General features: G+C 41.9%; 1 long non-coding RNA gene across 1 annotated transcript; it reads right to left on the reverse strand.

Annotated features, from left to right (window-relative positions):
• Positions 1 to 2,082: 2,082 nt before the first annotated feature.
• Positions 2,083 to 15,345, reverse strand: LOC127210255 (uncharacterized). The gene is made up of 3 exons (XR_007833265.1): positions 15,198 to 15,345; positions 2,575 to 2,677; positions 2,083 to 2,184 (listed from the first exon to the last, which is right to left on the reverse strand). It is a non-coding gene; the product is annotated as an uncharacterized LOC127210255 (long non-coding RNA).
• Positions 15,346 to 24,204: the final 8,859 nt, after the last annotated feature.

The raw sequence follows: 24,204 nt of genomic DNA on the forward strand, positions 1-24,204 counted from the left end.
CTTCTCCTCAGTAACATACCACAAATGTTCGTAAGTGGCAATCTGGTTTTTAGGCATCAAGTTCACCATGGCTGTAGGGTCCAAGGTAGAGGCTAGAAAGTGTGGTGTGTGTGTGTGTGTGTGTGTGTGTGTGTGTGTGTGTGTGTGTGTGTGTGTGTGTGTGTTCTGGTGTATAAGACAACTGGGCATGTAAGACAACCCCCAACTTTTCCAGTTAAAATGTACAGTTTGAATATACTTGCCATATAAAACTATCCCTCTTCTAACACACACCCTGTGCAGCAGACTTGGACATGTGTCTATTTGCAGGCACGGCACAGACAGCCAAACACTTTATTAAATGCCAGCAGACAGCCAGTTGCAGCCTACACTGCCCCATCAAGGTGCACTCCACACTCAACCCGAAGACACGCAGTCTTCCCAGTCAAATGGGCGGGTTCTGGTGGAGAGCCAATCCAAGCTCACATTCTTCTCCTGGAGGTACAGGAAGATGTGTGCAGCTTGCTCCTCCCTGCTTCCTACTCCACCGTACAGAGCAGGGAATTGGCCATGGTACTTCCCACTGTATGCACCAGACATATGAAGCAAGGGGAAGCAAGCTGCCGGTAAGTACCCAGCAAAAAAATGACCCCCAACTTTGGCATGGATTTTTCAGGGTTAAAAAGTCATCTTATATGACGGAAAATAATGTGTGTGTGTGTGTGTGTGTGTGTGTGTGTGTACACATATCATATTTATTGGGAGGTTTATTGGAAGCAGAGGGGGAGGAAGAAAGAGAGAAGAAAGGGAGGAGAGAGAACTGAAGCATGACTCAAGAGAAGCACACACAAAACTGTTGAGTGTTCAGATGATCAAGTCTGATCCCTAGTACCCATATAAAAAATTAGTTGTGATTGTATGCATCTGTAACCCCAGTACTCCTAAGGTGAAATAGGAGTTTTGCAGGCCAGCTATCCTGGCAGCAGCCAAGTAAGAAAGACCCTACTTCAGCAAGGTGGAAAACAAGAACCCAATTCCTGAAAGTTGTTCTTTGATCTCTACACACATGCCATAGTGCCCATGCATCTCCTCACACACATGAATATACACACAGATACATATATGCTAAATAAATAAACCCCAGTTCTGATTCATACTGACTAGTCCTGAAATAATAATAATAATAATAATAAATAATACAATATTATTATTATTATTATTTGTGTCTGTGTGTCTATGTGTCTGTGTGTAAGCCACAAATCCTAGTTTGGCCTAAGTTGAGATCCCTTAAAAGATTAGGAAAACTCCTTAGACAGTAGACTAATGCAACAGAACAGAGGATCCAGAAATAAGCCCAAGCAACTACAGCTACCTGATCCTGGGCAAAGAAAAAGAGGGATATTCAGCCTCTAGTATCCACATATAGAAGAATGAAACTATATCTTTGTCACCATGCAGCTTAGACCTAAGTATAAGACCTGAAACTTTGAGATTGCTAAAGAAACACACACACACACACACACACACACACACACACACACACACACACACACACTTAAATAATTTTAACTCTTAAAGGATCTAGACATTAGTGATGACTTTCTGAAAAAGAGTCCAGTAGCTCTGGAAATAACAAGAACTGAATTCCAAATATTTGTCCCACTGATCTGATAAAGCCACTTGGTCCATGATGTGCCCGAGGATAAAAGAGCAAAAGAGCTCCCCAGAGCAACATAACACTTGCTCCTAAATACTTGGGAGTGTGCATTTGCTGCCCTCTGGTGACAGTCTGAAGGGAGCCTCGGGTTCATCTTCTATGGCACAGAGGGGACACAGCAGGGCCAGCAGGGCCAGCTCTCTGTAGAGTAACTCTTACTTCCCGAGGTTTTTGCACATTTAAGTCATGGGTTTCTCTTTTGCAGCTATATGTCCTGCCGTTCAACCTACTCTCTAGCTCTGAGAGCGCAACCACAATTAGGTCCTTGGTGATCAGTAATACTTATTAAGTGCTAGCTCTTATCAGAGAAATGAAACAAAATTGGAACTATATTGTCCTAAAAGTAATCAAAATCCATGCCCCATCCCAGAAAAATTTAATAGCTACCTTAGTAGTGCCTTCTAGAAGGTGCTTTGAAAGCTGACTAACAGTCCTTTTGGATGGAGTCAAAAGCAAATCGTTTTCACTGTATGAACCCAAACAACCACCTAGAAAACGATGAGAAATACTAAGGGTAGGAAACACAGGTGGGAAAGGCACAAGTCCAGGAGGAACATCTGTTCTACTTAAAGGACGAAATTGGTTAGTAGTTCTAAGAACCGATATTCCGAAGAAACGAGGAGCATCAGGCTTTCACCACAAGAAACTTCCTCCTCTAATTTTCTATCACAATTTGAACCTGCCACAATAAGAAATCAGAAACTCTATAGGTATTGAATTACAGGGAAAATGAAATTCTATATATTTTGTCATCACATTGAGAAGGGTTCTTTTTTTAATAAACTGGTATTTAATTTTCTCTGAAAAAAAAAAACCTAGAGTGCTGTTTACTTGTAAGGGGTGGGGGGAAAGGTAATTTCTAACCAATTATTGCCTACCTTTGTTACTTCCAGAGGGAGCTGCAGGTTCAGCATGGTTCTCAGGTCAGTCCAAGAATGCCATACTTCTGTGGTGTTCTGGGGATGCCTCCAGCTTCTAAGGCTGTATCATAACAAAGGAAAGCAATAGTGGCCTGGTGAGCCCAGAGGCCCCATACTTCAGAAAAGAAAATCCAGTTCACTACATGCCCCTTGGTATTTTGAGCAATAATGTTCAACACACAGAATTAGCTACTAAAATATATAGAGTTGTCTAGAAATCTTGCAAATGTCAGTTACCAGATTATGGCCTGTCAGCTCCCCATCTACTTTAATATCACTTCTAAAAGCAAGTAGAAATTTAGCATCCTTCATTTGGGGAGTATTCTGGAGAGACAGGGAGAAGAGACTCTAAGTGGGTTCCAGCATATGCCCACATGAACCTGGGCCTAAACAAACCTAGCTTTAGCCACTCTTTCTGCAGAGACACCTTAATACTACCTTTGTTCTGCCATGTCAGAAGGGTTAACAGCCCTACCACACCCTTCATAGCCCCTGGCCCCTGAACCTTTTCTGAAAGTTGCCTACCCATCTGCACTTCCCATGGTAGCCTATTGCTTTCCCTACCACTCTAGACCAGTACTAGTCTTGGCAAACCTACTGTTGGCTGAGCCATGCATACTCCAACAGAGCTAAGCCCTCCCCTGGGTGCTTTCCCCTTTGCTTAAAAGTCTTTCTGTCTATGGTCCCTGTTTTATCATAGTTACTCTTCACAGTAAACATTTTCAGTTAGGCTGGCTGAGGTGGCACACACCTTCAGCACTCCAGAGACAGGGAGGTGGATTTCTGCAAGTTCAAATCCAGCCTGGTCTACATATGGAGTTTCAGTGCAGCCAGAGTTACATAATCGACACCTTCCACCGCCTGAAACCCCCCAAAACAAAACAAAACAAACAAGACAATAAAATCATAGATTTTTACTCACTTCCAAAAAAAAAAAAAGACATAATTTTTTCAAGACCAGAGTTTCACATTTATTTTATTAGTTCAGCAAATATATACACACATATGTACATGTACATACATGTCATATATACATATGTAGAGATTAAGACACAAAGAAAAACATAGTAAAACACTAAAATTTAGAATCTAGCTAAAGAGTGTGCAAAAGTCCATTGTATCACCTGCTACTATTCTGTAGCTTTGGGATTTTAAACACAAGGACACAGATTTCAATAGTCACATAAAGCTAACTTAAATTGTTTACAAATAAAAATGCTGGCAATAAAGTGATTATGGAGGAGAATGGAATTCTGGGAAGGATAAGCTTATGAGCGAGAACCTCACAAGAGCTTCAATACTGCAAATATCTCTACTCGAGTATGAATATAGAATTTTCCTTTCTAGTTATTAATTATATATTCTACATTTTTTCTAAGTATATATTTCCAAACTAGGAAAAGGTTAAAAAATGGAATGAAGTATATAAATATTTTTAACTTTTATTCTTTGTGAATTTCATATCATGCACCCCAGTCCCACTCATCTCCCCATCCCCTCATATCTGCCCTTCACCCTTCTAACCTCCCCTCAAAATAAGATAGAAAACAACAAAACATTTTGTCTTGGAAGCTGTAGTGTGTCAGTGTGTCACACAGTATACCCCTTTGTCCACACATCTTGTGTGCATAAGCGATGCGGCATGAGCGAGGGAGAGATGTCCCTCCACCCCCAGAGCCTGAGGCAAGTGGGAGAGCTGGCCCTGGTCCCTCACTGACTACAGTGCCCAGGAGAGTAAGGCCTGCAACTTGCCTGGGAAGCACAATAGAGCTGACCGTGATGTGGGGGGCGTGGATATAGATGTAAGTGAGCTGGTCCTGCTCCTTGCCTGCCGCATCACTGGGGTAAGCTATCTGGGGCAGTCCGGGAGAGCTTGCCCTGGTGGTGTGGGTACAGGAGAGTTGGTGGGCTGACCACCCAGGCCCAGATTTAGGGCTTTGAGTTGGCCCACCCCAACATCTACCCCATCTTCTAAGGCTCATGAAAGGGCCAGTCCTGCAGATCCAACGCTGCAGGATCTCCATGACACAGGACAACAACTGAGTATCTGAAACGAGTCCCCTTGAGGATCCAGTATTGGTAGTGCAGCAGAAGCCAGAGGTCTTAAACCAGACTATGACTCATTACAACTCATGGAGATCCGCCTGCCTCTGCCTCCAAAGTGCTGGGATTATAGGCGTGTGCCACCTCAACAGACCTGGTTCTGAGATTCTTTGTCTCAAGCTTGCCTATTACATTCTATTCCAAGGACACTAATAGAAGACAGAATTTTGCAGGGGAGAGAGACAAAATGATTCCAGCAAAGCAGTACTTAGTGCTTACCGTATCATCCTGTGTTAGTTCCCTAGACCTCCCAAACCATGGAAAGCAAGCCAAGGCTTCCTCATAGGATATGCACATGGGGGTGACTATGTTACATTACAGGAAGGAACACTGAACTTGGGAGGTCTCTGCTCTCAAATCTGCTCTTTGTGGGAGCGAGCTGAGATAGATGTTGGCTCATTCCTTGAGGTTGCTCCTTGCAAACATATTCTAAGAAACAGTCCAGGTAAAGAAGTCAAGTATTTCTGATATGCTCAGTGTAACAGTTAACTGGATTTGGAATCACCTAAGAGACACATTCCTAGGCCTGACAATGAGGGTATTTCTAGAAGTTTAAGAAAACCCACCCTAAATGTGGTCAATGCCATGCCATGGACTGGAGTCCCACACTAAATAAGAAAGACGAGAAACCCGACAAGAGCTTCAGGTGTCAGTTGTGGAGTGAAGGAAATGATGTGTGTTCTGCTTGGTTTAGGTCTTGCTTTAGCCTGATTTTCCTCATTAACCTCCTATTATTTTGGAATGGAAACGTTTATTCTGTGCCAATGTACATGAGAGTATATAATGGTTTTGTTTTGTTTTGTTTACTTTAGAGATGTTCACAGTTAAGAGAGTGCCTTGAGTTTCATATGAAACAATTGACTGTAAGGAGCGAAAGACTTTCCTAGCAGCCCAAAGGGAAGTTTAGTTCTGTGTCCTCCTCTAGGCAAAGACTTGAAATGGCCAGTTTGACATTGTAGCCAGTGCTGAGGAGGAGTCAAGTTTACACCTGATTCTTCCTCCTGGGCTGTGGGTATCAGTCCTAAGGCAGTTGTGTTTGAAGTATTCTGTGTTCTCTTTACCAACTCTCTGTTGACCTTAGCCATTTTCCTCCCTGCAAATAGTCTATACATTGATGTACTTCTTAATAAGCTTGTTTGGCATAAATTATCAGCTTAGGGAAGACCTCCTGGTCCCAGCTTTGTCTTATTACTTGTCTTTACTTCTCATCCCTGGCCCTTCCACTTGAGACCTTGCAGTTTGAGACCCTTATTTCTGCAGCTTCCCAGTAGTAAACTTTTGGATAGTGTTGGGATTAAGATTTTGGAGACTCTTAGAGATAAGCCAAATGCATTTTGCCTTAAGAGTATGGCATGAACATGAATCTTTGAGAGACGAGGGTGGAAATGTATGGTGGAAAGTGAGGTGCATGGGTGCAAACTGACTAGAGGTTCATTTGTCATGGTGAGCACTATCAGCTTGACACTTCTAGCCTTACTCATGAAGGTGTTTCCAGAGGTTTAACTAATGAGTAAAAGGTTCGCCTTGAATGTGGGCAGCACCACCCCAAGACTGACTAAACAGAGAAAAGGGAGGAAGCTGAGGGCTTGCATTCATTTCTCCCTGCTTCCTGACTACATATGCAAGCTGACCAGCCACCCATATCACTGCTACTCTGCCTCCCCCGCCGCAGTAGATTGTACTCAAATGCTCAGCCAAAATGACTCCTTGATTCCCACCTTAACTTGGCTTTGTCAGCTGTTTTGTCACAGCAGCGAGAAAAACTGACCAATACAAGCTAGCAGGAACTCTACAGGTGTGCAAGTGGCACATGACTGTCTTTCCCAGCAACGTAAAAACTAGTCATAGAGCATAAAAACTGAAAAGAATGAAACAAATATAAAAATAATTTTGCTAGTGTGGTAAAATTTTTCTTTAGTTTCTATCTTCATCTCTTTTATTATAACAAAAATATGTAGCTGAGTACTTTATAAAGAAAAGTTAGTCTTGGTGTTTTGTTTTGTTTTAGCTCATAGTTTGGGAAGCTAAAAGTCCAATATTGGGTGGTCCCATGTCTTTAACTTTCAATGAGTGCATCAAAATAGATGGTGTTACTGTGGTGAGAACATGTGAGGAAGAGATCATAGGTAAGGCAAAAAGCCAAAGAAGTTTGGGGGTCAGGCTCACTCATGTATTTATTTGACAAGCAAGTATTTTTATTGCTACAAAAGAAGGGTACGAGTAGGAGACTCTCATTCATTAGTATGTGAATAAAGCACTAAAAACAGTGCATATTTTGTGGTGTCAACTTTTGTTACAGTTATTGAAACATGCTGTTTTGTAAGCCTTGAATACTTTCCCCCAGTCTACTGCTTCTCCTAGAAGATGCCAGTCAAAGAGTTCCTCAAGTAAGCCTTCTCTGAAGATTGGATTCATCTTCTCTCTATATAAATGACCCATGATACATTTTCAAGAACACTGTCCACAACAAAGGTGCTTAGTGCACTTAATCACATGCCACAGCATCCACACAGTCCTGTCCACATCCCATTTGAGAGGCACAGAGTGCTTGTTTGGCCACATGCAAAGTTCTAGATGCCACCTGTAGGACAGGGGGTCTTGGAGAGCAGGCACAGAAAAGCCAAGTGATTTTCTTCAGAAATGAACCTAGCAGTAGGGCTTTGGCCCTTGTGTTGTTACCTCCATCCCACTCTCACTCCCATGGCCCTTGCATGCTCTTATCCAAGCTGTAGGGTGTTTTGGATGACCTGAATATGAATCAACCTTGTCCATCAGACAGTTGACTATGAGTCCTAAACAGCTGTGCCTCAACTCTATGTTCCAGCACGTGGCTGGGACAGAGTACTATGTACGTCATACCTTGTCACTCTTAATGCTTGCTGAGGATGAGTCTATGTGAACTCAGATCCCAGTCTCACCCACACAGTGCTACATTTCTATACCATGCCTACACACACGACTTCAGGAGTCACAAACAAGACATCCAGCTTAGCACTGCAGTCAGTGAAATGGCTCCAAACTTTTTTTGTTTGTTTATTTTTTTATTTTTATTTATTTATTTATTTATTTTTTTGAGACAAGGTTTCTCCATAAACCTTCTGTAGTCCAGGCTGGCCTTGAACTCACGGAGATCCACCTGCCTCTGCCTCTGCCTCTGCCTCTGCCTCTGCCTCTGCCTCTGCCTCCCAAGTGCTAGAATTAAAGGCGTGCACCTCTACCGCCTGACTCCCAACATTTTTTGATGGTTACAATTTTGGATAAAAAAGGGTTCTACTGGCAGCTAAAGAATGAAGATCATAAAAACACATGGTATTGGCATAAAAACAGACAGGTAGATCAGTGGAATCAAATCAAAGATCCAGAAATAAACCCATACACTCAGGAACACCTGGTTTCTTGTTGGGTTTTGTTTTTTTTTTTTTTTTTTTTTTTTTTTTTTTTTTAAGCCCAAACTATACAACAGAACAAAGAAAGCATATTCAACAAATGCTGATCTAACTGGATGTCTGCATGTAGAAGAATAAAAATAGATCCCTATTTGTCACCCTGCACAAAACTCACGTCTCATGGATCAAAGACCTCAACATAAAAACAGATACACTGAACTCAATAGAAGAGAAGGTGAGGAATAGTCTTGAACTCATTGGCACAGGAAACAACTTCATAAACAGAAAACTAACAGCTCAGGCACTAAGATCGACAATTAATAAATGGGGCCTCAAGAAATTGAAAAGCTTCTGTGAGGCAAAGGACACTGTCAATAGAACAAACAGCAGTCTACAGAATGGGAAAAGATCTTCACCAGCCCTACATCCAACAAAGGCCTAATATCCAAAATATATAAATAATTCAAGAAATTAAACACCAGCAAACCAAATAATTCATTCAAAAATGGGGTACAGATCTACTAAACAGAGAATTCTCAAAGCAAATCGAATGGCTTAGAAACACTTAAAGAAATGATCAATATCCTTAGCCATCAAGCAAATGCAAATCAAAATGACTCTGAGATCCCATCTTACACTTGTCAGAATGGCTAAGAACAAAAATTCAAGTTATAGCTCAAGCTGGCAAGGACATGGAGCAAGAGGAACACCCCTCTATTACTGGCAGGAGTGCAAACGTGCACAACTACTATGGAAATCAGTATGGCAGATCTTCAAAAAATTGGAAATTGAAGCCGGGCGTGGTGGCGCACGCCTTTAATCCCAGCACTCGGGAAGCAGAGGCAGGCGGATCGCTGTGAGTTCAAGGCCAGCCTGGTCTACAAAGTGAGTCCAGGACAGCCAAGGCTACACAGAGAGACCCTGTCTCAGAAAAACAAAAAACAAAAAACAAAACAAAACAAAATTGAAAATTGCAGGCCAATCTGGTCTACAAAGCGAGTTCTAGGACATTCAAGGTGGTTATACAGAGAAATCTGTCTTGAAAAAAAAAAAAAATGAGAATTGATCTACCTCAAGACCCAGCTATACCACTCTTGGGTGTATAACCAAAAGATGCGCTACCATGCCACAAGAACACTTGCTCACCCATGTTCATAGTAGCTTCATTCATAACTAGAAACTAGAAACAACCTAGATGTTCCTCAACTGAAGAATGGATAAAAAAAAATGTGGTACATTTATCCAATTGGGTATTACTGAGCCTTTAAAAATAAATAATACCATGAATTTTGCAGAAAAATGGGTAGAACTAGGAACATACCATCCTGAGTACAACTCAGACCCAGAAAGACAAACATAGTATTGTACTAATTTATAACTGAATAGTAGCTGTTAAGTAAAGAATCCTACAATCCACACAGATCCAGAAAGGCTAAGTAACAAGGAAGGTTCTGAGGTGGTGGTGGTGGGCACATGGATCTCTCTGGGAAAAAGAATTAAAGTAGATTTTGTGGTGGATTGGAGTGGGTGGGGATGGGAACAGGAGGGACCAGGTGGAGGAGAGAGGGATGCAGGGAGAGAGTATGGTGAGAAATGACTGGAATTGGGGGTCAATGTGGAAACCTAGTGCAGTGGGAACTTCCTGGAGCCTATGAGAGTGACTCTAGCAAGAAGAGCTCCTAGTAATATAGGAGATGGAGCCTGAGCCAACCAATTTCTGTAACCAGGCAAGGCATCCAGTGGTGGGACTGGGTTACCAACCCAGCCACAAAACCTTCAGCCCACAACCTACTTATACTGCCTGCAAGAAGTGCTGGGACAATGGTAGCTCAGAGCTTGTGAGAGTAGCCAACCAATGACTGTTCTAATTTGAGGCCCATGCCATGAGCGGGAGCCCATGCCCAATATTGCTTGGATAAACAGGAGCAGGAAGCTGGATGGCCCAGAGACCTAGGGTAGAACCAAATATGACTGCCCCACCCACCCACCCAAAGAGTCAATGAAATGATTCCTAATGATATTCTGCTAAACTCATAGATTGGTGCCTAACCCAACTGTCACTGGAGAGGCTTCCCCAGCAGCTGACGGGAGCAGATGCAGAAAGCCAGAGCCAAACAAATGTAAGGTGGAGCTCAGTGAAACCCATAGAAGAGGGGAAGGAAAGATGGTAGGAGCCAGAAGGGTGGAGGAAAATAAGAAAGTACACCCCAAACATCAACTAAGCACGGCTCATAGGGAATCACAGAGATGGAAATGGCATTCACAAAATCTGCGTAGGTCTGCACTAGGTCTTCTGCATTATGTTATGGTAATTTAGCTTGGGAGTGGGGTGTCCCTAACCCTTTTACCTGCTCCTGGGACCCTTTACCTCTGACTGGGTTGCCTCATCCAGCCATGAAATGAGTTTGTGCCTAGTCTCATTGCATCTGATTATGCCGAGTTTAGTTGATATCCCTCAGAGGCCTGCTCTTTTCTGAAGGGAAAGAGGAGCAGTGGATCTAGGGGAAAGACGAGGGGGTGTGTAGGAGACTGGGAGGAGTGGAGAAAAGGAAGGCTTTGGTCAGGATGTATTACATGAGAGAAGAATAAATTTTAATGAGAAAAAATGTTTATATTGATGCCGCTGAGTTACTAGTTTCACTTTTTAATCCTTGTCTAATTTTATGAAGAGCAGTCTCAAAGAATAAGCTGGAAAATTTGTGTGTGTGTGTGTGTGTTGTTGTTGTTGTTGTTGTTGTTTTTACCCTGAACTAGCTGGATTAAGAATTAAAGCATTTGTTCTTGATTATTCTTTTTCAATCACCAGCTGCAGTTTGAATAAAATTGGCCCCATAGGCCCATAGGGAGTGACTCTATTAGGAGGTTTAGCCTGGTTGAAATAGATGTGGTATTGTTGGAGGAAGTATGTCAGTGGGGGGTAGGTTTTGAGGATTCAGAAGCTCAAGCAAGACGCAGTGTCACTCTCTCTTCCTGGTGCCTGCTGATCCAGATGTAGAACTCTCAGCTGCCTCTCCAGCACCACGTCTACCTGTGTATTGCTATTCTTCCCACCATGGGTTAAACTGCTGATATGTAAGTCAACCCCAATTAAATGTTTCCTTATAAGAGTTGCTCTGCTCATGGGATTCCTTCACAGCAATAGAAACCCTAACTAAGACACCAGTAAAAGTATCTGAATATAAAGTTTTGGGCCACTGAATATGTGCATGGAACAAAGATCAGACTGTATATGCACATGATGTAACTTGTGGCCTGACCCTCGCCATGTTGGTATCTGGATAAAACAAAACTAACAGCATTCCTCATAGATATTGACTAGCACTCGGCCTTACATAACATTAATAGCCAAAACATTCATGATGTTTTGCAATCTAGTATCACTTGGCATTCAAAGTGCCAGTAAGTCTCAACTTGCATGGAAAGAAAAAAAATTAAAGATGCTAACCCAGATATTAAGTAGGCATTACTCATCTCTGTAGCTTTGGCCTTTCTTTTTTGATATTTATACAGAAGAGTTATACTCACATGGCAGACTTTAAATAAAAACTTTGCAATGCATTCATTGTAGCAAGTTATAAAAGTGTTAATATAGAATATCCTTGCCCTTTTTAAATATGATTTAGGCAATAGCTTAGAAAAATGAAGGTGCATGAAGTACAAGAGAAAAATAACACAAGCATGGCAAAATGTTCACAACTGTAACTGTATATGTATTTATATTTCACTTATTGGGAGTTATGGAAAAGGCTAATTACACTAACAGAAAGATTTATGGACTGAGGTGAGAGACCGTAAAATTGTGGAGAACTTCCTAAGGCTGCTGGAGGGTTTATGAATTATGATTGTGGTGGCAGGCATGCTACTACATCTATTTGTCAAAACTAAGCAAATTAAACACTTAAAATTGTATGTGTATATGCAATGCATGCCTTATGGTGTATTTAACTATGTCCTACCAAAAAGATATCCATATACTCTAACCTTTACTACCCGAGAAACTGCCTACATTTGTAAGGAGGATCTTTACAGGGGTAATTAAGGATCTTGGGAGACTATCCTGTACTTATGGGGACGCTAAATTCAATGATTGGTGTCATTCTACAAGGATATAGAAGATGTGAGGGAAAGGGGAGATTCGGAAGAAGGCCATTTGAGGAAGAACCAAACGAAAGCCCAAGGGAAGAACATCAAGGACTGCCTAAAGTCACCATAAACTGGGAGAATCAGAAAATCTGAAAGGAACTAACCTTGTGACACCCTGAATTCAGACTTCTAGCCTCTAAAATGGTGAGACAATGAAATTCTGCTGTTTAACCCAAAACAAAACAACAACAACAACAAAAAAAAAAAAACCTTTTCAATGGTGAATTACAAATAGGCATTGATAAAGCATTAAAGTGTTTTTATTATAAAAGGAAGTCTTAAATCAATAAACCATTAATTCAATGCTAACAAATTCTGTAATTCATTTAGGTGCCGAGTAGTATTCCATTGTGTAGATTTACTAGAGCTATTGAAAAGTAACTTATTTGTTTTCAAGTTTTGGCAATTATGAAAAGCTGCTGCAAAAATGCAGACACAGGAATGGGAGTGCTTGTTTTTGCAGAGGACCTGGCTTTCAGTCTCCGCACTCAGAAGATAACTCTCAACCATCCATAAGTCTAATTCCAGTTCCAATGCCCTCTTCTGACCTCCATGGGCACCAGGCATGCCTGCCAGAGGTGCACAAACATGCAATGAAAACACTCATACATATAAACCTTTAAAAAATTAATTCAGGTACAAGGGCTGGAGACATGAATCAGCTGTTTCTCTTTCAGAGGACCCAAGTTTGGCTCCCAGATGGACATTAGACAACTCATCTGTAACTCCAGCTCCAGGGTCCTAATGCCTTTCTGTGGCCTCCAGGAGGATCTGCACTCATCTATATACACTCAAAAACAACAACAACTAACTTGGGTACAGGGACCCAGAGAAGATGGCTTATTGTTCCTAACATATGGACCTGAATTCAATCCCTAACATCTGAGTTTAAAATCCTGGGACACTCCTGATACCAATGATGGAGAGGCAAGATCTTGAGGTTCACTGGCCAGCCAGCTTAGCCTACTCCACAAGCTAAAGGTAAACATGAGACCTTGTCTGGGAAAGAAAAAGATGCATAGTGAGAGAAGTTTCTGGAGATTGACTTCAGTCCTCCACATATGTACAGTTTGCGCACGCGCGTGCGCACACACACACACACACACACACACACCTCCCAATCCCCACCTCAAACCCAACTTAGGTACATGTATTTGTACTTTAGATGTATGTATGTATGGACATACCTGTGTGTGTGAAACTTCTAAATCAAACCGTAATCATAAAGGTAACATTTTGTATTCTTTGCAGGAATATATGTGATTTTCAGTTATTATACATTTTCATCAGCATTTGTGAATGTTGGGATTTGGGCTATTTTATGTGTAGTTTATGTCAAAGTTGAGTTTCTCCTAATGTCCTATGACATTGGGCATCTTTTTTAATGCTTATCTGCATTGTGAGTGTGTTAGTTAGGGTTTCTATTGCTGCAGCAAAGCACCAGGAACAAAAAGCAAGTTGAGGAGGAAAGGGTTTATTCGGCTTACACCTCCAGATCATAGTCCATCACTGGAGGAAGTCAGGACAGGAACTGAAGCAGGCCTGGGACCTGGAGGCAGGAGCTGATGCAGAGGCCATGGAGGGGTGCTGCTTACTGGCTTTGCTTTCTTATAGAACCCAGGAACACCAGCTCAGGGACGGTACCACTCACCATGGGCTGGGGCCTCTCCATTGCTCACTAATTGAGAAAATGCCTTATAGCTGGATGTCATGGGAGACATTTCCTCACCTGAGGCTCTCTGATTAGTCTAGTTTGTGTCAAATTGACATACAAATCCAGCCAGTACAGTGAGGTATCTCTTTAAAGGGCTGTGAATTTTCTTAAAGTGATGGGTTGTATGCCTTAGTAAGATTTGTCTTTTTTTTTTTTCGAGACAGGGTTTCTCTGTGTATCCTTGGCTGTCCTACACTCCCTTTTTAGACGAGGTTGGCCTCGAACTCACAGAGATCCACCTGCTGTCTCCCGAGTGCTGAGATTAGATTAAGGGCGTGCAGTTTCTTTGTCCTGTCTTTTGTGACCTTCTCCCTCTCTTGACATATTTGTTTTGACAATAAGTGATCATTGTAGTATTGTGCAACTTGCTGCTACTGCTGCTTCTTTTCTTCTTCTCCTTCTTCCTCTTATTTCTTTTTGTTTTATTTTTGAGACAGGGTTTCTCTGTGTAGGCTTGGCAGTCCTGGGCATGTGCCATCAAGCCCGGCTTTATTGGTTTTGTTTATTTTTGGTTTGGTTTTGTTGTTTGTTTGTTTGTTTGTTGCAACTTGCTTAATGACACCTGTAGCAACACTTATTTTTTGCTTGAGATTTCACAATTACTGTTTTGAGATGGCTACAAATTAATCACATTTCTTCCTCGACAGCCTGCCGTGGCAAATGAACGATAGTTTGCCAGTGGTTCTATCACCGCTGCACCCACAAAGCTCTCAATCCCACTGTAGCACCCAGCGCTTTCCAGCGGGCCAAGCTGTCTCGGCCCTGACACACAGCAGCTACGGTCGCCTCTTTTTAAAGGCTCTCTAGGAACTAGCTAGAAAACAAGGCAGACGTGCCATTCTTCTCGCTGGCACCGAGCTCCTCCTGCTAACTCAAAGCCCCAGCTGGGAGGCTGTCGCCGCCCGAATATACCGCCCCGGGGCGTGAGCAGAGGCGGAGACCCGGCTGACGAAGCCCAGCACCGCCCCAGTGGAGTTCGGTACAGGCGGACGAGCGGAGCGGCCTCGGGAGCGCGGGTGTCGTCGGTGCGGCTCACCTCCCGGGTGTCGAGCGGCGGCTCCAGGCCCTTGGAGGAGCCCCGGGGACGCAGCAGGAGACCGCAGTGAGGCTGAGAGTGGCTGGGCGCCACTTCTGCTCCGGGCTCGACCGCGTCCTCCTTAGGGATCTGGAGCAGTCCTGCCCGGGCAGCCACGGCAAGGCGCAGCCCCTGACGCCTACCGCCCGTCCCTCCTCACCTGGGCCCAGGAACGTGGCCGCGGAAACCAAAGCGACGCCGAGGTAAGCCAGTGCCGGGCCGAGGCCGGGTCCGCCGCTAGTTTTCTCGGCAACTGGCTTCCCGGAAGGGGCGGGGCCGCGCGATTCCAGCGCTTGGACCGGAGGGCGGGGCTCGCTGTTTCCGGAAGCAGCATAGTGGGCGGGGCCGCAAGCGTACCCGGAAATCGAAAAGCGCGGGATTTTCTGTCATTTAGCAGGAGGTTGGACCCTTCTTGAGGTAGTTTTAGCTCAGTCGCGACAGAAGTTGAACATGTGTAACGTGGACACCTGGGCCGTGGCCACGGTTACGCTGTGACTGTAGAGCAGGTGTTTCTCGCCCACTGTTCTTTCGGTAGAAATGATGGGTTATTGAAGTGTCAGTGCCCTAACAAGTCACGTAAATGTAACCTACCAACCCTTTAAAAGGCTCTTTTATTGTTGTTGGGGCAGCAGAAGGTTGTAGAGCAAGCAGTAGCTTTCATCATTATCTTTGAGGCGAGCTGGCAAATGAGGAACGTACTATGACCTCAGCGAGAGCCTCAAGCATCCAAGGCTTCTCTGGTTCTCGGAAGCAGTTGCTTTTATGGATTGCTGCAGACTGGCTCTGGGTTATGAAAAAGATAGCTGCACCTTCCTCACCTAAGCGTTGCGCACAGCCTTCTGAAGATGGATGGATGGATGGATGGTTGGTTCAGACCAGGGTGGCTCTTTCTTTGTCTCTTACAAATCATGTGATGGTCCTTGTTCATTTATTTTGGGTAAAGAGTGAAGCTGTTTTAATCAAGAAATTCCACAAAAGTCCTTTAGAAAGCGATTCTTTCTTAACACATGAAGACTCGACGGCAGAGTGAACTTTGAGATGTAATTACTTAATTATGTCACTATGTAGGTACCGGGAAGCCACAATAAGGCCAGTTTAAAAGGTTAACTTTCACATCTTCTGTATACAGAAAATATACTAGTCTTGTCTAAAACGAAATTTGGGGTTGTTTGTTTATTTGTTTGTTTTTTTAAATTACTGACAAAACAGCAGTAATGATTAGCAACTTGAATTTTCTTTCTTTTTTTTCCCTCTTTATTTGCTATTTTCAGCCTCATACAGTGAGTGTTATGCTTTCAGGATTGAATTAAGAAAAATGCCCAAGGAAACAACTTAAAAACTGGCCACAGTTCTGCTGCTTATTAATTTGTGACATGTTGATATCTCCAGTAGGATGTGGGAATTGAATAAAAAAAAAAAACATAGCTTCCCCACTTCAGCAGGATATAATTCTGGCAGATGTGTCTTGCTATATAAATGTGGATATAATACTTGTTTTTTTTTAAGAGATGGGGTTTCTTTGGGTGACTATTCAGGTAGAAAACTGTTTCTGTCATCTTTTCATTTGGAAAGCTACTAACCTGCACTCCCGGCATACTCAAATAATCAAGTTGATCGCTTCTCACGTCTTGGAGGGGGTTAAAGACCAAGTAGCTTAGTTTTAGAGTGAAACTTAATTGTTTAGGGGTTAAGATGTTTTTAGGTCTAGATAGGTGTTCTAAGTTGATAATGACAATATGAGATGGAGATTGATTTACATTAAGAAATTTAGATGCACCAAGATAGGAAAGACATCTTCTTCAAGGCTGTCAAATACAAATAGCCAAAACATTAAGCATGTAACAGTTATATAATTCCTCGTTGCATCATGGTTCTTCTTGCTATAGGTAATCTATTGTATATATGTGCAATAATATAAATGTATATGTACAAAAACTTTTTAAAAACAGAAAAGAAGGATCCATATACAGATGGCCATATCAAAAGTGACAGATAAATTAACACTGTCAATGTCACAGTAACATTGGATACTCGGACTGGATGTATCCAAACCTAAACATAGTTTACACATTACAGCCAACTGTGTTCTCTGGTCATTCACAAGTACATACCTCATATTTTCTATAGATATTTTCAATACCAAAAATGTCTAGAGTGTTTTAGTCCAAGCTTATGGATGATTTACTTTGTAAAAGGAAATTCAGGCAAAGAAAGGGAGAGATTTAAAGTGTTCATGAAAAAGTAAGGAAGACCAGGCACTTTTAATTGAAAACGACTTCGATTTGTAGTTCTACCATAATGGAACTGCTAAATGTGCCATGAAACTGTATTGGGAACCTAATTAAGTTGAGTGAAAACACTGGCCACATCATGTAGCTGAAAAATACTACATTCAAGGTTTGGACTTGGGTTTTATAGATGAATAGTTAGGTGCAAGATATCCCAATGAATAACCCTGAATTATTCTCCTAAAGAAAAGTGCACATTCAGCTAAAGAAGATGTTAGATCTCAGCAGACAGTGCTAACTTTTTAGGGTAAGTTCTTTCTTAAGCATATTCTCATTTCTTCTCATGCCCAGTTTTACCATGGATTCTCAAGATGGCTTAGTTACCTCGTTTATAAAAATGGTCAGCTTTTTTTTTTTAAAGTTATTGAGAGAACTGTGTTTGAGGGAAATCACATAGTTTTTATAGACTGACTATAAAATAGTTAAAAGTATAGCATCAATAACTCATTCTTATTTGGAAATCATGTGAGTCACACTGTAAGCTTCTGACATATTTTAACAAATCCAGACAAATCCACTAATGAAGGATAAATTCTGAATGTCAGCCATGTTTATCTGTAGTAATGCTTATAATTGCTTACGCTGAATTAAAGGTGAATCCAGTAAAGAGAGAGAGAGAGAGAGAGAGAGAGAGAGAGAGAGAGAGAGAGAGAGAGAGAGAGTGTGTTTCTCTGTGTAGCCTTGACTATCCTGGACTCACTTTGTAGACCAGGCTGACCTTGAACTCAAATAATCTACCTGCCTCTGCCTCCCAAGTGCTGGGATTACAAGCGTGAGCCACCTTGCCTGGCTCAATACTTTTTTTTTAAACACAGTTTTCCTATATTTTTAAATTTTAGTCTGCCCCCCCCCAATTTTTTTTTTAATGTAGAATAAATAGTCTCTAATCTGGGTAAGTCTGCAAGGTTTTGTTTGTTTGTTGTTTTTAAGACAGAGTCTCTTTATGTAGTCCTTAATATCCTGAAGCTAGCTATATAGAAGACCAGATTGGCCTTGAATTCCCAGAGATCCACCTGCCACTGCCTCCTTGGTGTTGGGTTTGAGGTGTGTATCACTATGCCTGGCAACAATTTGGTCTTTGCACCTGGTGTTTTTAAAAGTTAAATTACTATTTGTCTTTATAGAAAAATAGCATGTATTAGAGAAGTGAGGATGGAAGTCTGAGAGGAGTGAGGTTTGAATCTGTTTATTTCAGGTGAATCATTTAACCTCAACTTTTAGTTTCTTTATTTCTAAGTTGAAAATAGTCCTGATAAAATAATTCACAGGTCACAATGTGCTTTGCCTGTTTGGGGTGCTTTGATTCCTTGCTGTTGCCCTTTTTGGGGCCAGAGCACAGGCTGTTTAATTAAAGAACCATGGAGATGGCCTCTGATCGTGTCACTTACCCAAGTCAAGTCAGAATTCAGTTAGGGGAGAAATGGGACCCAGAAAGCAATTGACATTCTTTGTCCTGCTCTTATTATACATGATTGTCACTGAAAAATTAATTGGGCTTTAAAAGGGGTCCAAGCATTAAAAGGGTACACACACACACACTTTTCTGAGACAGGGTCTCACTGTGTAGCCCTGGCTAGTCTTCACTAAGCTTGAACTCCAACACTATTATATGTGTATATAAGGTAGACTTACTTTATCAGGGTTAATTTTGAAATTTCTTGGAATTCCCTACTCATTCTAGTAGAAATGTTTTGCTTATCTGTGGTTCTGAATTAAAAATCATTTATCTTAAAACATTAGCAAATCCCATTGGAAAGGATTAGTTAACATTGGTTGTGGCTTGCTATAACAGGTCAATATGGCTTAGTTAATTCTTTAAAACATTGTTTGAATAGCTGGCTTCCTACCTTACCTTCAGTGTTTTGCAATCCTTGGGTCTACCTTAGTAAACTGCCCACGTGGCTTTCTCAAAACATACTGCTAATAAGCTGAATGGGGCTCGTGAGTGGAACACTTGACTGGCATGTGTGGATCCCAGCATCGCCAGAAAATAATAGCATAAACTTAAACCATTCAAGGGGAAAAATAAAAATACAAAAGAAATAATTGAAAATCTGTCAAAAAGGGATTTGTTCTGAGACCAGACCATATTAATAAAGCACAAGACTGGAAGAACTGACTTGGGTGTAGAAGCCTTCCCTAGCTCCACACCACTGGAGCCTCTGGAGAGCCAGGCCATGGCCGTAGGTTTCAGGAGGCCTGGCTAGGTGGGAGAGCTAATCTAGTAGGTTGAAATCATGCACTTGAATTGGAATATTTCAGGACATGGTTGTAGTTTATTTGATGTGAACACTGTGTGTGTGTGTGTGTGTGCGCGCGCGCGCGCGCGTGCGAGTGCACGCGGGCTCATGCACACATGCATGCATGTAATCTTAAGCATTCTTTTTTCTTTTTTGATGTATATGAGTGTTTTTGCCTACATGTATGTATGTGCACCACATGTGTGCTTGGTAAATGTGGAGGCTCAGATCCCTGCGAAGTGAAGTTTCAGATGACTGTGCACTACCACGTGGGTGCTAGGAAGCAAAGCCAGGTTCTATGCAAAAGCAGCAAACACTTAACCACCAAGTCTCCTCCAGCACCACCACCCAAACTTCTCCTTTTGCTCTTTTTTTTTCTGAGACAGGGTCTTACAGGGTAGCCCTGACTGGTCTGGAACTCACTAGGTAAGCTTGAATTCAAACAAAACCACCTGTCTCTCTCTGCTGAGATTACAGAGTACACCACCCAGACCCATAAGACATTTTCAACCTGCATCATTTTTGAAACTGTCAGCTGTATTTCTGACCACTCATGAGTGAGTTGTAGCAGCTCTTCTGTACATACAAGTTGTCCTACATGCCTTTGCTGCTATGTGTAACAGACGAGAAATGTCACTGTGCATAACTTTGTCAGTGTTTGGTTCCTCAGAATAAACAGCTCCTGAGTTAAGGTGTGATTCTTTCAAAACACAATTTTGTTGAGAATGTAATTTGTGTTTATTATAGAAAATGTAATTTTTTAAAAAATGTAAAGATTTACATTTTTTTTAATGTAAAGATTGGTGAACTACTGCTGTAATACCAATACAGCAGAAGCTGAGGCAAGAGGATCACAAATCTGAAGCCAGCCTAGGCACACACAAGTCACTAACTTAATAAAAGCATAAAGAAGAAAGTAAACATTTGCCCTACAATGTAAATAAAATGCTAGTGAATATTTTGGTGCCTTTCTCTATGTCTTTTTTTCTTTCTGTATTGAATTGCCATATGATCTATTTTACACTTTATAATCTGCTTAAAAATATCCTTTATTCTTTAACAACTAAATAGCTCTTGAGAATTTATTTATATACTTACTTACTTCTTGCCACTTAACAATTGCTTACCCTGTGTTTGGTTCTACTGGCACTGGGGACAGTGGGAAAACAGGGTTTTGTTTATTTGTTTGTTTAAAATAACTGTTTGAGGAGAGAAGTTCAGGCTCTATAAACAGCTCATAACAGGAAGAGACTTAAATGGGTTCTCCCAGGAAATGAGAGTCCTTGGACACTTTGGCAGACCAGCGACCTCTAGTCTTCCTGGCTGGGGAGAGAGGCACACCATGAGATGGGAAAGCCTAGGCAGGTCCTCGTGCCCCAGAGCATCTATAGGAAATGAGGAATCAGGCCTGGAACACATATTAATCTTTACCCATTCTGTCTTCACACTATTCCGTTGTCATCGATTGTCAGTAGGGACTTCCCGACTTGTCTCAGTTCAGTATATACATCCTAATTCAACACATAAACAAGTAAAGCTCTGGGGCCCTGCTTTCCACTTCAAGGAGAAGGTTTCGTTGAAGATGGTAGAGCCCTCGGGGACACCTGTCACCTCAATGGGAAATGACCATTGTACTTCTACCCCTTCTCACTGACATCGTCTTTTTGTGCACTTGGAAATGCCCCTGTGCACCCAGGCCCAGTGACAGTGGGACTCACAGAGCCCTGGTGTTCGCAAATATAAACAACCCGGATAACTGTAGCCACAGCTGTGAAGGAGGCAAACATATTTTCATGTGGTATTTTCTCCTAAAATCCCTTGCCAGTCCCAAGATGGGCTGTTACTTTCTTTTCACAGAGGAGGAAATGGAGGCATAAGTAAGTTCCTTAAAAAAATCACAAGGCAAATGAATTAAGAGTTCATACTCTCAGGAGGAAGGTCCTTGCTCTACACTGCCTGAATGGCTCCTGCAGCACGCATCGAGCGCCTTCCTCACCCCTCAGCCTTCATGCCAATATCTGGACCACCTCTTCTCCCTGCCCATACCCCACAGCTGGTCTTCTCGCTTGGCAATGCCTAAGACATGGAAGAGATCGTTTGTGGTGTCCATCTGATATCAGGTGTGCTGCTGTCCTCTAGGGAGCCTCTGTACAGTGTAGGAGATTCGCTTACCCAAGCATTACCACAGGCCACTAGACAAGATTATAAGCCTTAAGATATTATCTATTCCTTGAATAACTGTAAGATAAAGTGTATGCAACTTGTAGACCTATGAGTTCTTAATAACAACAACAACAACAAAAAATCTCATCTAAAATATCCAAAAACCTTTAACATAGTGTTAAGAGGATTCCCAGAACCAGGCCTGATCATTAGTGGTACCTCTGTATTGCTTGATACTATAGAAGATCGTAGGTCTTCTCCTAGAATAAAGTACTCCGGGGCTATGTTTTCCACTGTGAACAATTTCCTTGGGGATGACAGAGCTCAGAGCTCTCGGGAAGAGCCTTTACCCCCATGGGAGATGACCATCATAGTTCCACCTCTTCTTATTAAAGACATTACTTTCTTTTTGTATCTTTTTAAATATATTTTATTAATTTATTCACATTACATTTCAATGGTTATCCCATCCCTTGTATCCTCCCATTCCTCCCTCCCTCCCATTTTCCCCTTACTCCCCTCCCCTATGTCTGTGACTGAGAGGGATTTCCTCCCCCTGTATATGCTCATAGGGTATCAAGCCTCTTCTTGGTAGCCTGCTATCCTTCCTCTGAGTGAGATTAAGTAATTCTTTCTTTTCCTTTTTTTTATTATTAATTTATTCATAGTACATCTCAGTTGTTAGCCCATCCCCTGTATCCTCCCATTCCTTCCTCCCTCCCACTTCCCCCCCTATTCCCCTCCCCTATGAAAGACATTACTTTCAACATGTTCCATGTATACTTCTTTGGTCTCATGGATTTTCTCTTTGGTCACTTTTAGGTACCTTTGTAGGTACTCAATAAGAATATACTGCAACCCATAAACTTGTTTCCTTATATTTCATCTTCCTTACTTTAGAGTTTTCTGTCTTCTTTTCATAGCATTCAGAGTGGCAATCACCTCTGCTTGTGTTGAATGGGCACTGGGTATAGTGAGCAACCTTGTATGTGTTCGTGGCCACAGCATTTATCCTGGCACTGTGGCTCTGTGCCAGCCCAGCAGCGCACTCTCCTTTAAGTCCTTACCCTGAAAAACAGTGAATGCTGCTCAGTGGAAATGGGCAGACCTCTTGAGTCCTCATTCTTTTTCACATCTTTCTATTTAGTATTATTCTTTCCAGAACCCAATTTTGCTCATAATTACTTGGAAAATATTTATTTCCTAATATTATTCAGTAAACTAGTTGTCTTGGGTTATCACTCAGTGCTTGATAGCGCTATCTGTTATATACTGTTATATATACTCAGGGTTATAGACGCAGGGCTAGCTCATAGGGAATTTTTGATTTTGTTATTTATACTTTTGGGAAGGGAGCTTATGTTATAATAACCTAGGGAGATGACAGATTCTGTCTAATGTCACTTGAAGTTCTTTTGTTTGCTTTAACCTTATAATCTGAGCATGTCATCAGACTATGACCTCTTTCTACATAAACACTCTTAGTTTGGGGGATCCTGCCCTAAAGAGAATGACTAGGATCCTCTAAAGACAAAGCCCACACTTATTTGGAGATGCCTGAGGGTTATGAATTCACAGAGCACTTTTTTAAACATTTCTTTATTTATTTTAATGTGCATCATTGCTTTATCTGTATGTACACCTGCATGCCATGAGAGGGCGTCAGATCACATTATAGATAGTTGTGAGCTACCATGTGGTTGCTGGGAATTAAACTCAGGGCCTCTGGAAGAGCAGGCGGTGCTCTTAACCCGCTGAGCCATCTCTCCACCTCACAGAGCATTTTTAACACCTCATTTCTAGTCATAGACTCAGGCAACTGCTTTTTTTCCCCAGTTCATCTTTGCACTGAGAAGAAGTATACTGAGGGGGCCCAAGTGATGAGGAAGGCCTCATCCCAACCCTCTTGTATTACATACCACCTCCATTTTTAATCTCCGTCCACACTGGTAAAGTTGCCACCATGTGAGTCATTACCCCTTGTCTCTTTGTTTCCTTTCCACTGTACTAAACTATGAATTTCAATAGATGCTTGAATTATGTTGTCTAATATGCATAGCTTTAAGACAAAAAATGTTTTAAATTTTTCTAGTGTTCCAGGGTGCCAGAAAGGAAATATCCCCTGGAATAAAAATCAAAGTCTTCTGTAACTCTTAAGTGAACAGCTCATCTTACAGATTATGCTTATCCTCAATGAAAAGAAAGGCGTCCACCTACTAGTACCTTGGGGGGGGGGAGGGGCTTGTTTTCTGAGACAAGCCGGTCTCAAACTCACTGTGGAATACAAGCTAGCCTCAGACCTTCAGTTCTCCTGACTCAGCCTCCTAGTAATGGGATTTCAGGCACGTACTACTATGCCTTGCAACGTGTGGTGGTTTTTTTTTTTTTTTTGTCTTGTTTTGTTGTTTTCTTAAGTCATGGCCCTGAGATATCCTCTGTTTGCGTTCTAGGACACAGCCCTAAGAAAGACCCGAGA

This window comes from Acomys russatus, chromosome 3 (assembly GCF_903995435.1).
Source record: "Acomys russatus chromosome 3, mAcoRus1.1, whole genome shotgun sequence".
NCBI classification, from domain to species: Eukaryota; Metazoa; Chordata; class Mammalia; order Rodentia; family Muridae; genus Acomys; species Acomys russatus.